Raw genomic sequence first — 13,422 nt, 5'->3', positions numbered from 1 at the left:
TACTCCCCACTGATTGATGCACCTTTTTCACCCGGACCATTTACTAGAGATACGTCATCTGGCCCGACCAGAGAGCACCCCTAGTGAAAAGGACATATGCAATAATAACGAAGTGATCACTGTATCCTGTTAACAGAAACTTTACCATGAAACAACCTGGAAAGAAAAAAATAGGAAAACGAAAATCAGTAGGCCACTGATGAACATGAACTTTTATTAAACAACGAACAAAGAAACGATAACATAACGTAATGATAAAACCTATTAATGTCCTAGAAACAAGAAAACGTTAAAATATGCCAGTGGTGAGAGACCAGAAAAACAGTAAGAGAAACCAAATCACCCCTCGCTGTCCCACCGCCTGCCACGCCAAAAAAATCGATAGACTAGGGAAAATGCAAGTCAGTAGAACATCCACCCCCACTCTGGAAACTTCCAAGGTGGGGCAGGGTTCCGGCTACGCCCAGCCGGGAGCAGCCCATATAAGGCAGGTCCTGCTGCCACGCCTCGGCCAGGAGATCCTAACGTAGGGTGTAGCCGGAGGAGAGGCCGAGACCAGCGGGACCCGGCCAGGGGATTGCCTTTACAACGCTGAACAGTTGCAGGGGGGGGGAATGTCTCCTCGACCCTCCCCTCTCTCTCCCAGTCCGGCCGCGGTGGCCCTTGAGAGTTGCAGGTAGTCCCGCCACATGCTCTTCCGGTCCGACCACCAACGGTCGGGGGGCCGAGGCCGACGGGATCCGGCTGCAGCCGATAAACCAAGAAACCCGTTCATGGGGCCAGAGCCAGGGGCGTCCGGCCGACATCCACCGGAAGCCCGGCCCGAAGACGGACGGGACACTTCTTTCTTTTATAATGGCTGCGACAACACTGGAGGGGGATGTCTTGCACATGCCTCCGACCCCCCCCTCGTCCTCATCGCCTGGTCCGGCCATAACAAATCTCAAGCGAGACGCCGTGGGGTGCACTGGGAGGGAGAGACGGTGCGAACAGGCCTCTCCCGCCTCCCCAGGTGGAGGCTTCCCAGCTGCACCCTCAGCGCTCCAGGCGGTGGCATCCTAACAACTACAGTGCTGCACAGTTTCGGAACGACCTAGATAACGGTTCTTCCACTGTGGCCATGCTGCAACGTCTCGCCCGGCAGGGTGGAGCCCGTCCGCTCATGTGACCCCGCGATCGCCGGTAGCTGCCGAACTCTCAAAATGGCGGTCGACCTGGCAAGAGCGGGCCCAACATAAAGAAATGGCCCGGTCACTGGTTGACTCCACCACCGTAGTCCTCCACGACCTTGAAGATTCTAGAGGAGCCGCGGGAGTCTCCGACCCCCGATGGGGAATGACTGCCATGATCGCCCGTGGAGTGACGAAACTGTATCCGCGGGACGTCGGCGCTCCCATGCTGGCGCCAGCCTCACTTTGAATTACTACAATCCTGCAGACCTTACTTCCGGTGAAAGCACAGTGTGACCCGGTAGGAAAAATTATTGCACCCCCTCCCCTTTTTGACTGATAGTTCAAACCACCGATCCTTTCCTTTGCCCTTTTAACGGAACTTTGGACTGCCTCCCCCTCTTTTACATTTTCTAGAGAAAACAAAACATTAACCACTACATTAGCATAGCAGTTGACACCAGAACTGTTTTCAAATTGAAAACCAACAACATCTTCAACAGAATCCTTTTTGTTTCTGCTGTGACCCTGCTACAGCACAGGCATTGTCCCCAGCAGTAATTCTGCAATGCCGGTAAGAATAGCTGTGGTGCCTACTGGACTCACTCACCCCCGCGGCGCCCCACGCCGTTTTTTGCTGGGCGGCAACTTACTAGACATCACTTTCGTGCCATCTAGATTTCAGCGCGTTCTGCTGCCTTGGAACTATTCGCACAACAGACCGCTACTGACAAGAATATTTCATTATTGGTGCTGTCAATTTCAATAAATCTATTGGATAATTAAAAAGAAATTGCCACGGTCTCTTCGTTGTTTAAATGTTTTTACTGTTTTTGTTTTGTTGTATATATTTATATGTTATTAAAGTTTTATATTCCTACTACTTTGTTGGAGTGCTATATATTTTTAATGTGACACATAATTGTAAAAACTTTGATGTACAAAGAGTCATTCCTGGAATCTTCCGCTTCAGGCTCGGTCCCCTCCCCAATCACAATACAGGATGGTTTTCAGATAGTAGGAACGCGTGTGCTGTGACGGATCACATCGGGTGTGGGCCTTGATCTACTATAACTCCTTTGAAGAGGGGTGATTCTTTACAGCTGAGGCCATAAACTACATTTGCAGGGCTAGCTGATAGCCTAGGACCGGCCTGGACATTCGGACACAGAGGAAGAGGAGTGTCAGAGGGTGCGGTAGTGAATAGGGCGAAAGGGAGGTGTCGGGCGGGCACAGAGTGTGATTCTCAGGGAAGAGCAGCGCAGATGGGGGAAGGTTTATTGCCCATGCATAAGACAGAGAGCGGTGGTGACCAGTGCCTGGGGGAGATGCTTACGAGGGTGAGGAGCCATGCTACGAATCGACAGCGTGCAGAGAGTGGGTCTGGTCAAGACATCTAAAATGGCTGCCGTGCACGACAAAAGTGTGGCATTTCAAAAAAGGCAAGATGGCGCAGACAATGTTTTTCAACACTTCCTCATTTCCTTCGAATCGAACGTTAACAGACGTTGGGGCATATTACCAAAGTTAAGCGATATTTATCGCTAACGATGCTTACCAACCAATTTTTTACCACTAAGCATCGTCAGAAATTATCGAAGATAAACCTTACTATTATCAAGGTTTATCGCAAATGCGATAATAAACGGCCGCAATGCATGAATATCGCTAAAAAGTCAGCGATATTCATGCATTACCGAGCTAATACTCTTAGCCATGTTATCCACCTCCCATTGGATAACATGGCTAAGAACTGCTCAGGGCAGGTGTTACTTTTTGGAGATATTCGCGCTTAGCGCGAATATCTCCAAAAGTTGGTAATAGGAGATAGATATCTTGCATGTTGTAATGCAAGTTATTGTGGTATATGGAACTCATACCATAATCTCTCAGGAAAGCAGAAACTGATCCTTTTGGGACCGCCTAAAAAGGCCTAGGGGGTGAGGAGTACTCTACTTTGCCCCCTTTTCACGTTCCGAACTATTTTATTTTACTCTCTTCTGTAATTACACAAAATACCAGCGATAAGATGCATCGGAGACACACAGTGAGAGAAAGGAGGCCGGAGATGAAGAAGACATGTCAAATACACATTGGAGATAATATAGTGGCAGAAGGGAAGTAAATATGAGTAAACTTACCATGTAACATAAAAATGTTGCACTCTATACTATAAGTCTCATTTTATACTACAATCACTTCGCTACAACCTCATAAATTAAAAATAAAAATAAATAATGTCTCAAACAATTTTTGATTTCTAAATATAAATTTATTCTTCAGAATTTTCTAAATTTGAAACAACTAGTAACATGTCCTCATCAGTAATTTCCTCTTCAATCATCTCATCTGGAATCTCCTCATTAAAAGTCTGCAATGATGATTCTTGTAACTCTATGGTCTCCAAACACTCGATAAATTCGCCATCAAGAGATTGATCAAAAAAATCATTCAAGTCATCTCCTCCTTCTGACAATATTTCATTATTGGTGCTGTCCATTTCAATCAATGTAGTGGAATCATTCAAGTCATCTCCTCGTGACAATATTTCATTATTGGTGCTCTCAATTTCAATCAATGTAGTGGAATCATTCAAGTCATCTCCTCCTTGTGACAATATTTCATTATTGGTGCTGTCCATTTCAATCAATCTAATGGAATCATACAAGCCATCTCCTCCTTGTGACAATATTTCATTATTGGTGCTCTCAATTTCAATCAATGTAGTGGAATCATTCAAGTCATCTCCTTGTGACAATATTTCATTCTTGGTGCTGTCCATTTCAATCAATCTAATGGAATCATACAAGTCATGTCCTCCTTGTGACAATATTTCATTATTGGTGCTCTCAATTTCAATCAATGTAGTGGACAATTCAAAAGAAATTGCCACGGTCTCTTCATTGTGAGCCATTTTATTTTGAAATTGCTTGCTGTAAATTGCAGAAAAAAATAATCACTTTCATTTATCGTTTTTAGTAATACATAATATAAAACTAACTTCATCAAGTATTTAGTATAACAGAAGGACTGCAAATAAATAACAGAAAACATTTTTCAAATTATCTTCAAGTGTACAACATAGTTCCCCTTACAAATTAACAACTCACCTTTTTAAAAGTAGCAGAAGTGTTAGTACTGTGTAAATCAAACACCAGAAATTCACCACCAAAAATTCCTCACAAATGTACCTCAGACAGTAGTATCACAAAATGGCTGTGGTTTCCTCTCATTTGACATATATACATAACCAATTAACTTTCATCACACACAAATACAAAACCAAAGTAACATTTTAATTGGTTCTAAATTTCAACACTTTCAAATGTGTTTTCCCCATGCAATTTTCCATAGGACATTTACATACGTCTACAGCCTGAATGGCTGAACGGAATTACACCAAACTTGGCAAAATGGTACATCAAACCTAAGAGGTCAGGAATGATCTACTAGGCCCCCTTATGGTCATTTCCCCCTTCGCTTTGGCCTCCTCTTGTCTCTCAATCCTACCGAGGGACAAGATGGCGGCCGCTACGGACTGTTTGGAATGTTGACAGACGCCGGAGAACCAATCAGCTTCGCAAAGCTCCGTAACGCGAAAAGTACGCGAAGCGGAGCGCTGTTACAGATATATATCTTTTTTTCAACGTTAATTTCTCAAAATCCACTGGAGCACATATATTGAGACCTAGCAAAGGCACATCGGGCTACCAGTCCCTAATATTTTGCCAAGTTTCGTGCAAATCCATTCAGCCGTTCGATTATTATTATTTTGTTTTTTTTTTGCCCCGCGGGGCCCTTTTAAAACCTCCACATCAAACCTAGGGGGTCAGCGAGGATCTACTATACCCCCTTATAGTTATTTCCCCCTTTGTTTTGACCTCCTCTTGTCTCTCGATCCTACCGAGAGACAAGATGGCGGCCGCTACGGACTGTTTGGAATGTTGACAGACGCCGGAGAACCAATCAGCTTCGCTTCACAAAGCTCCGTTGCGCGAAAAGTCCGCGAACCAGAGCGCTAACCGGTCCGCTGTTACAGATATATATCTTTTTTTAAACGTTAATTTCTCAAAATCCACTGGAGCACATATATTGAGACCTACAAAAGGCACATCGGGCTACCAGTCCCTACAATTTTGCCAAGTTTCGTGCAAATCCATTCAGCCGTTCGGGCTAAAAGTGAGGCCAACCGCCCTATGGAAAACTCAATGTTAAAAACACGTTTTGGGACCCCCCTTTTTTCTCGGCCCCCACTGGACGAACCCCCCCCAAATTTTCAAGGGCTGCTCAGAAACAAAATGTGCCATTTTCCTGAAAATTTCAGCCGATTCCGTCCACAAACGCCAAAGTTATTAGACATAGAATTTTCAAAAAACCCATAGAGAAAAAATCCTAACTATATATACCTACTGGCGACCGCCAGTAGGTAATATATATATATATATATATGTGTGTATATATATATATGTATATATATATATGTATATATATATGTAGAGAGAGATGTATGTGTAGAGAGAGATGTATGTAGAGAGAGTGATATAGGTGTTTAGATAGAGTGAGGTGTGCATATATAAATAAATAGAATGAGAGAGAGAGAGGTGTGTATACCTATAGATTGTTGAGAGATAGTGAGAGAGAGAGATAGATGTTTGTATAGAGACTGAGAGAGGTGTGTAGAGACATATATAGAGTTGTGTATATAGAGTGACTGAGTTGTATATATATATATATATATATATATAGGTGTGTAGAGATAGAGAGAGTTGTTTTGGTGAGAGAGAGAGGTGTGTAGACAGAGAGAGGTGTGTAAAATTTGAGAGAGAGGTTTTTTGAGAGTGCGGGAGAGAGAGAGATGTGTAGATTGAGTGAGAGGTGTGTAGCAAGAGAGAAGTGTGTGCATATATCGATATAGAGAGGGAGATAGAGAGAGGTGTGTAGAGTGAAAGAGAGAATAGAGTTATATATGAGAGAGTGAGAGGTGTATAGAGATACGGTGAGATATGTGATGTTAAGAGAGGTGTGTAGCAAGATAGAGGTGTGTTTACAGCAAGTCATAGGTGTGTAGAGAGCAAGGGTTGTGTAGAGAGTTAGATATGAGTATATAGCGATAAAGAGAGGGTGAGAGAGAGAGATGTGTGTATAGAGCAAGAGAGATGGAAAGGTGAGAGAGACGTGTGTAGAGAGATTGAGAGAGAGAGGTGTGTAGAGAGAGAGAGAGAGGTATGTAGAGAGAGAGTGATATAGAGAGGTGAGTATACAGACTGAAAGAGAGAGGTGTGTAGAGAGATTGAGAGAGAGAGGAAGATAGAGCGATTTGTAATTAGAGATACAGAGAGACCGTATAGATAGAGGTATGTAGAGAGAGAGAAAGAGAGAGGTGTTGAGAGAGAGGTGTGTAGAGAGAGTGAGTTGAGTATATAGTGTAAGAGGGAAGTAAAGAGAGAGGTGTGTATTGATTGCGAGATAGAGAGCAAGATGATAGAGACATAGCGTTATGTACAGCGAAGGAGAGAGGTGTTGAGACAGTGAGAGTGATGTTGTGAGAGAGATAGAGAGATAAGTGTTTATAGAGCTTGATTGTGTTGTGTGTGTATATATATATATATTTATATCTTTATAAATATATATAATATATATATAGAGAGAGAGATAGAGAGAGAGAGGTGTTTAGGGAGGGAGGTGTGTAGTGAGTGAGAGTGATGTGTGTAGATAGAGCAAGAGAGAGTGAGGTGTGTACATAGATAGATTGCGAGAGCTGTGTGGTGAACAATTGAAAGAGATGAGAGAGATAGAGAGAAGTAGAGGTGTGTAGAGAGAGAGATGTGTTGAGAGATATAGAGATGTGTATAGAGAGAGAAAGAGATGTGTGTAGAGATAGAGGGATAGAGAGAGAGTGAGTGTTTAGTTGTAACTTACGTCCGAAATGGTCCCGCACACTGTCATAAGAGTTTTCAATGTTGCATGCTTAATCTCCTTGATTGGTAAAACTGGTGGTGCTGGCGGTTGTAATATATTTTCAGCTTCTTTGACTAACAAATCTGACAATGGCATAGCTGGAAATTCAGTGACTTTGGTTTGTTTTGTTATGAGTATTGATTTGTTTTTGATAAGGAAATTGCGAATGAGTAGTCCACAGTTGTCTTTGGTTTGATGGTATAATTCTTCTTGATAGCAAGTAGCTTTAATTTTCCCAGTTGCATTTGCTAAAGCTAAATGATAGAGTACTTTGTTTTCTTGTTTAGCATTTTTGTAGTTTGTTTTACCGGAACACTTGATGACGTTGACTCTTATTGGTTTTTGATAAGGTTTGTTTTTGTCTGCAGTATTGTTAGTGATTTCTTTAATAGTCAGCATCTGAAGTGAAAGAAAAGTTAATGCAAAGCTAAATATAAACCCATAAAGCTTTATGATCACTATAATAGCATTCTAATGTACCATAGTTTTGCAATATTTCATTTGTGTATATGTGATCTAATATCGAATGGTAGTTAGCTGTGTAACTGTTTATGATTTGTTTGCATTGTAATTCTGTTTCAAAAAAACTAATAAGTTCTCTAGTGTTTGAATTTGTTTGTGCTAAAGTAACATTAAAATCTCCCATAATGATATATTTGTAGTTTGGGTAAAAATTAGTCGTTTGTGATAGATTGTAATAGCGAAAGCATTAATTTATGTGGTGGTTTGTATACTATAATAATAATGTAATCTGTATTATTAATATGTAATGAAAAATGTAGAATGTCAATCCCTTCTTGTGTTTCGTAAATAGGTAGAATAAAAAGATCCTTTTTGTAGTAAAGTATCATCCCATGGTTTGTGTTATGTGTATGAAATTTATCAAAGATAATATGATGATAATGCTGTATTGTAAAATCGTGTTCTGTTGCCTTTCTTTTAGTGTTTATCTCTCTTAAACAAATAATGTCTGCCGGATTTAAGGAATGTTGTGAATATTTTTGAGACAGCATACAGTTTAAGGATGCAAGAATGTTGAAAGAAACAACATACTTTACGCTGCATCTAAGTGTGATGGGACCCGAATTGCTCCATAGACCATCATTTATAAAGAATGTATTATAGACCATAACAATTGGGTGAAGCAAGCAGATTGCTGAGTTGCTGGGAAGAAAGGCTGAAACCCGGGCCTTCAACTTTAGGCCTGCTGGCATAAGGTATGTGAGGAGCTGCACATGACTCTACAAATATATGAAATAGTTTGGGTCAATATGTCAAGTTTTAAGCCAGCTACATGTAGTACGGCAAGAAATATTTCATTTATGGTGTTGCATGAGTAATGAGCAATGTTTGGAGAGTATTTGCCTTTCCCTCTCATTCTTTTTTTAATTGCTGAGCTGTTTTTTTTTATTTTTTATGATAATTCTAACTCACCTGATGTGTAGAAGAAAAGCACACAATACATTTAAATGTATTCCAAAACACCATCCTTAATGTGTGTACTTATTTTGTGGTACAGTACTGGGCTCTACAATATCATTTGGAGATGACCAGTTCTCAGGGGTGAAGCCATGTCCAGTTTGCTCCCAAATGGGCCTTCTAAACATTTTCGAAAACCACGGTTTCTGATTATGAACCACGTAACGGTGGATGGAATGAGAAAATGTAATTCTTCCTCATCCAAACAGTCTTGGCTTTCTGAATTAATAGTCAGTTTAGCCAAACAAATATAAATGCATTTTCTGAACCACAATATCTATACTTAATAATACATATACAGGTACATGCATCAAAGGATTTTGCGGTCGCAAACGGTGCAAATCGCAAAAATCGTCCGTTTGCGATCGCAAAATCCTTTTTTGGAATGCATGAAGGTACAAGGCCCTCGCAATTTAAGAATTCGTAAATATTTGAGAATTCTCAAATTGCGATTGCATTTAAGGAATCGCATTTTGCGATTCCTTAAATACAATGCATGAAACATTTAAGAATTGTGATTTCGCAATTAAGGGGAGCAAATTACCATGAGGTTGAACCTCATGGTAATTTGCGAATCCTTTGAAAAATGCCCTTTTGTGCATTTTTCAAAGTTTCATGTTGTGCCCACACATGCCCTAAGGGCATGTGTGGGCACAACATAGGTGCATAGATTGATTTCAGGGGTGCAACAGGGTGTCCTTTGGACACCCCTGCACCCTTGAAATCGCAATCTCAATTTGCGATTAGCTAATTGCAAATCGCAAATTGAGTTTGTCTTCCCATTCATCCCTATGGGCCTTTTGGCCCATAGGAATCAATGGGAAGGGATTCCTTAATTGCGATTCGCAAATTGTGAATCGCAATTAAGGAAAAATAAGGATTCGCTAAAAAAATTGCGAAATATTGATGCATTGCCGTTTGCGATTCCTTAATTGCGATTCCTTAATTTTCGCAATTAAGGAATCGCAAACGGCAACAATGATGCATGTACCTGATAGGCACTTAATTTTAATCAGTCAGCTTTTTTTATTTATTCAAACTACAAAAAAGCTGTTTTTTTCTAATAAACTGTACTTCATGTCAGGCTTAGTGTACATCTGACAGCACTTCTTGCTGGGTCAAGACAGCACATTTAGACAAAGCAGCAGATAAACCTGGTAATTTCCTATGTACGACTCAATAATTGATTTTACAAATAACGTTTGACCCATTAGGCTACTCTTCACCAAATTTGGAAAAAAGATCAGCATGTGGATGTACCAGGCATCTCTCAAAATTGCTCCAGATTCATAGAATGTGGATTTTTAATTGATGTTTTATTATTGTTTTGTGCTTTTATGACTTTTGCCGAAATAAAGTTTATCTTGACTGACTGACCGACTGACTCCAGAAATGTTTAGATTTTGCAATGTACCACATCCCAAATTACAATAACATTGTCCCAAAATGTAAGATTTGATCATATCTAGTTAGTACAACAATTATACTTGAGACTTGGAATGATACTGGTATTTCCATGAAGCACAACAAACAATGTGTGATTCACTAGCTGTGGAACCCTTCAGCTAGCCCTGTATTTTTGACCAGCAAGCAAAATGCTTTTCGTTAAAAAGGTAGGACTAGCCGAAGGTATCATACATATATAAAGTGCCAATTGGCAGCTATGTTTGGCATTTAAATGTTCCTTATCACGTTATGTAGATACTATGGCCTGTGGCACACCAAGTGCAATTGCTGGCTTTGCTATTGATTGAGTGAAAGAGGCGTGCAAGCATCACTCTTTGGAATGTAATGTTGCCACATCAGTGATATTTTTCATAAGGCATCATCTGGTTCCATTGACCTGGAGCTGAATGAAACCAAGGAGCATATTTACTAAAAAGTAGAGCAGCTTAGCAACAAAGTTTCTGCACTATGTTGAACTACGTGGAGGGAGCATCATTGAGCTATATCTATCAACATATGATGCTGCTGCTCTCTTCTACAGCATTGGCATACAAACAAGGGACCTCATATACAATATTTTGATGCACAGCAGTGCAGCCAGCATCTGTCTGCGCTGCTGTGCATCAAGATAAAAGGGCAGGAGTGTGTCATATCTACAAGATACGATGCATTCCTGACCTTCTCCCCTTCACTGGTGCACGAACAGCAGTCGTGTGCCAGCGCGGACACCCTTGCATCATTTTGGAAGGGTGCCTGCCCCGAAGGGATGGTGTCCCTTCATGCACAAAAACAATCATTGAAGGCATTTTCTTCTTTCTATGCATGCTGCATAGAAAGAGGCGAAAAAGGGGAGAAATAAAAGTATTGTCCTCTTTGTGCCTCCTTATGCCTCCCCTGGGGAGGCGTAGGATTCTGACGCATTTCCATGTTTACAAAATGTTGTAAACCTGGGAATGCGTCACTTTCCATGGATATTGCATGGGAACACCCACAGCAACACCCATGGAACTCACCTTTCACGCAGAGTTATGCGTGAAAGGGAAACATATTTACAAGGCCATGAAAAGTCGCGCAGGATGACTTTACATGGCTTTGTAAAAATGGGGAAGCCCATTGCGCTGCTGGTGCGTCAATAAAAGTGAAGCACTGGCAGCTCAATAGCCTTGTAAACAAACCCCAAGGTGCCTACTGACCCAACTGGATGGCACAAGAAGTCCTCTTTCTCTGCATTTCTTACTGAGTGGAATGAGTAATGCTTTGGCTGCAGGCATTCTGCTGCAATATTCCTTTTTTAGGTCGTGTGCTAGCGAAGGCCTTTTGATTTTGCTAAAATTCTATTATAATATACTTACTTCTTGATGCTTTTAGGCTCCCCTCTTCATACAATGTCCTGTTATTGTGTCATTCACATTCCTTTTCTGCCTACTACATCATGGGGCAGTGGGGCAGCGTATTTTAGCTACTGACTAACTTCACTGTGAGTGATGGAATTCTGGCTTTTTACAAGCACAACCACACACAAAGTAGTCCCTTTAATTACCATGGACTTCTATGGCAATGTGTGCTTTTTGAGACCAAACAATATTTTTCCTTTAAGCCAAAGTTTTTATTTTGATTGATCTGGATCTGCCAGCTTTCCCAACAATAAGGTTTTGCATAAAATATGCTTTAAAAAACAAGCATTGGCAAATCCAAAAGACTGGCTGCCAATGCTTGTTTTAATCTGGGGCAGATGGCTACAAAACCAGAAAAGTGGGAAGAATTGTTTGAAGGTTTAAATCCACTTACCGCAGATTGAAAACAAAGTCAAAGTCAACAGGTCTTGCCTTTGGGACCCATTGGCTTTGTCAATGCCTTTTGATGAAGCAGTACAACATCGGTAAGATGACGCAGTTGCAGTGGTGCCATAACACGTGTGTACCTACAAAATGACACAATCACTATTTTTACACTTACTGATCAAGATGGATCGGTAAAGAAAAAAAAAAGTAGCGAGGAAAGTGCTTTTTTAAAGGTGGGGGGAGCAGCGGCAATCTGCAGCCCTGCTCCCTCCCCCCAAAAAAGACTGTGGGTAATGGAGTAAAGGGATTGGCAAGAAGCACACATGCGAGAAAGCAACATGTAGTGCGGGGGAGGGAGGGCCTGAGTTTGGTGGGGAGAAGTACACTAGAGAGAGGTAGCAACATGAGGAAGAGAGCAACACAGAGCAGGGGGGGTGGATATTTGGTGTGGAAGAAACACGTGAGGTAGAGAGTAGAAAACACATGCCCTATCATGGAGTTCTGAAGCAAAAAGAAAAAATTGTTCTCTAAAAGTGAGCAATAGAACGATGAAAGCCAGCCAGTCAGAGAGATGATAAAGAGGCTATTCTCCATGGGAGAGACAAACACGATACAAACAAGCTGCGGCTAGGAAAGCCGAATAATAAGCAGTAAGCATACAAGAATGACAATAAATCCAAGCAGTGGTAGTCAATGGACAAGTTGTAAACCCTGGTAGGTCCTTGGTAAACCTGCAATAGTTCTTTTACAAGCAGACAGTTTGCACTGTCTCGTAGGCTTGACCTAAAAAAGGAATTCGCCAATAATAGTTGGTTGGTGACTGTATGCTAGATGGTCTACATGGCCTGTATTCGTGGTGGGCTTTAATGACTACAGGTCTGTTGGTCTCTATGTGCATTAATGTCTGTAGATTTCTTGAGCTGATGAGAAAACTAGAGATGCAGCTGGTGAGAGCTACATAGTGATCTCCACAGTGGACCCTGGTGAGCATATCACCGTGGACATGGTGAAACCACACCCCAGACCGTTTTGCATCATTAAATATGTTGATCATTAACTGTGCTATGTGCTTATGGAAACAGAGGTAATTTTCTCCTTAGCTGTGCAGTGCCCAAGCGAGTGTCTTTTGCAGCCAACGAATCATCTTTAAAGCACCTGCACTCCATTTTGACACACTCCTTACCAGCACATTATTAGGTCTCGCCTACGCAGCGCGCATGCGCTGCATAGGAAAAAGACCTTTAGCCATGGGCACAGCTTTGCCGGCAAAAACGTGCACGCTTTGCATTGCTTACAATGGCAACCCGTGCACGTCTGGCGATTCCCTTGCGGGAGCGAGCCCTGAAACCATAGGGTTCCTGCTCATGGACTTCTGTGGATTGCTCAATGGACTTCTGTTGTTGCCGTATGCCATACCAGTGACCCCGTGACCCTGACGTTACGCTACGCGAAGAGCGTGGAGTGCAAGGAGAAGCAGCGGCTGGAGCTGCAGGCTGAAGCGACTCGCTGAACCGCGGAATCGCGGCGGAGCCACGAGTTGAATGTAAATCCCTCTCCGAGAGGGGGGCAAGTGAAAAGTGAAAAGGAGC

At 41.9% G+C, this 13,422-nt stretch overlaps 1 long non-coding RNA gene across 1 annotated transcript in view; it reads left to right on the top strand.

Annotated features, from left to right (window-relative positions):
* Positions 1-8,297, top strand: part of LOC144783076 (uncharacterized) — a 95,234-nt gene extending 86,937 nt beyond the window's left edge. The window contains exon 3 of the long non-coding RNA XR_013601386.1: positions 8,071-8,297. This is a non-coding gene — a long non-coding RNA (uncharacterized LOC144783076). The remainder of the gene's footprint in view (positions 1-8,070) is intronic.
* The last annotated feature ends 5,125 nt before the right edge of the window (positions 8,298-13,422 follow it).

The sequence above is a fragment of the Lissotriton helveticus genome, chromosome 9, assembly GCF_964261635.1.
Source record: "Lissotriton helveticus chromosome 9, aLisHel1.1, whole genome shotgun sequence".
Lineage (NCBI taxonomy): Eukaryota > Metazoa > Chordata > Amphibia > Caudata > Salamandridae > Lissotriton > Lissotriton helveticus.
Note: the sequence above shows the minus strand (reverse complement) of the source record. Positions and strands in the feature narration are given on the sequence as shown.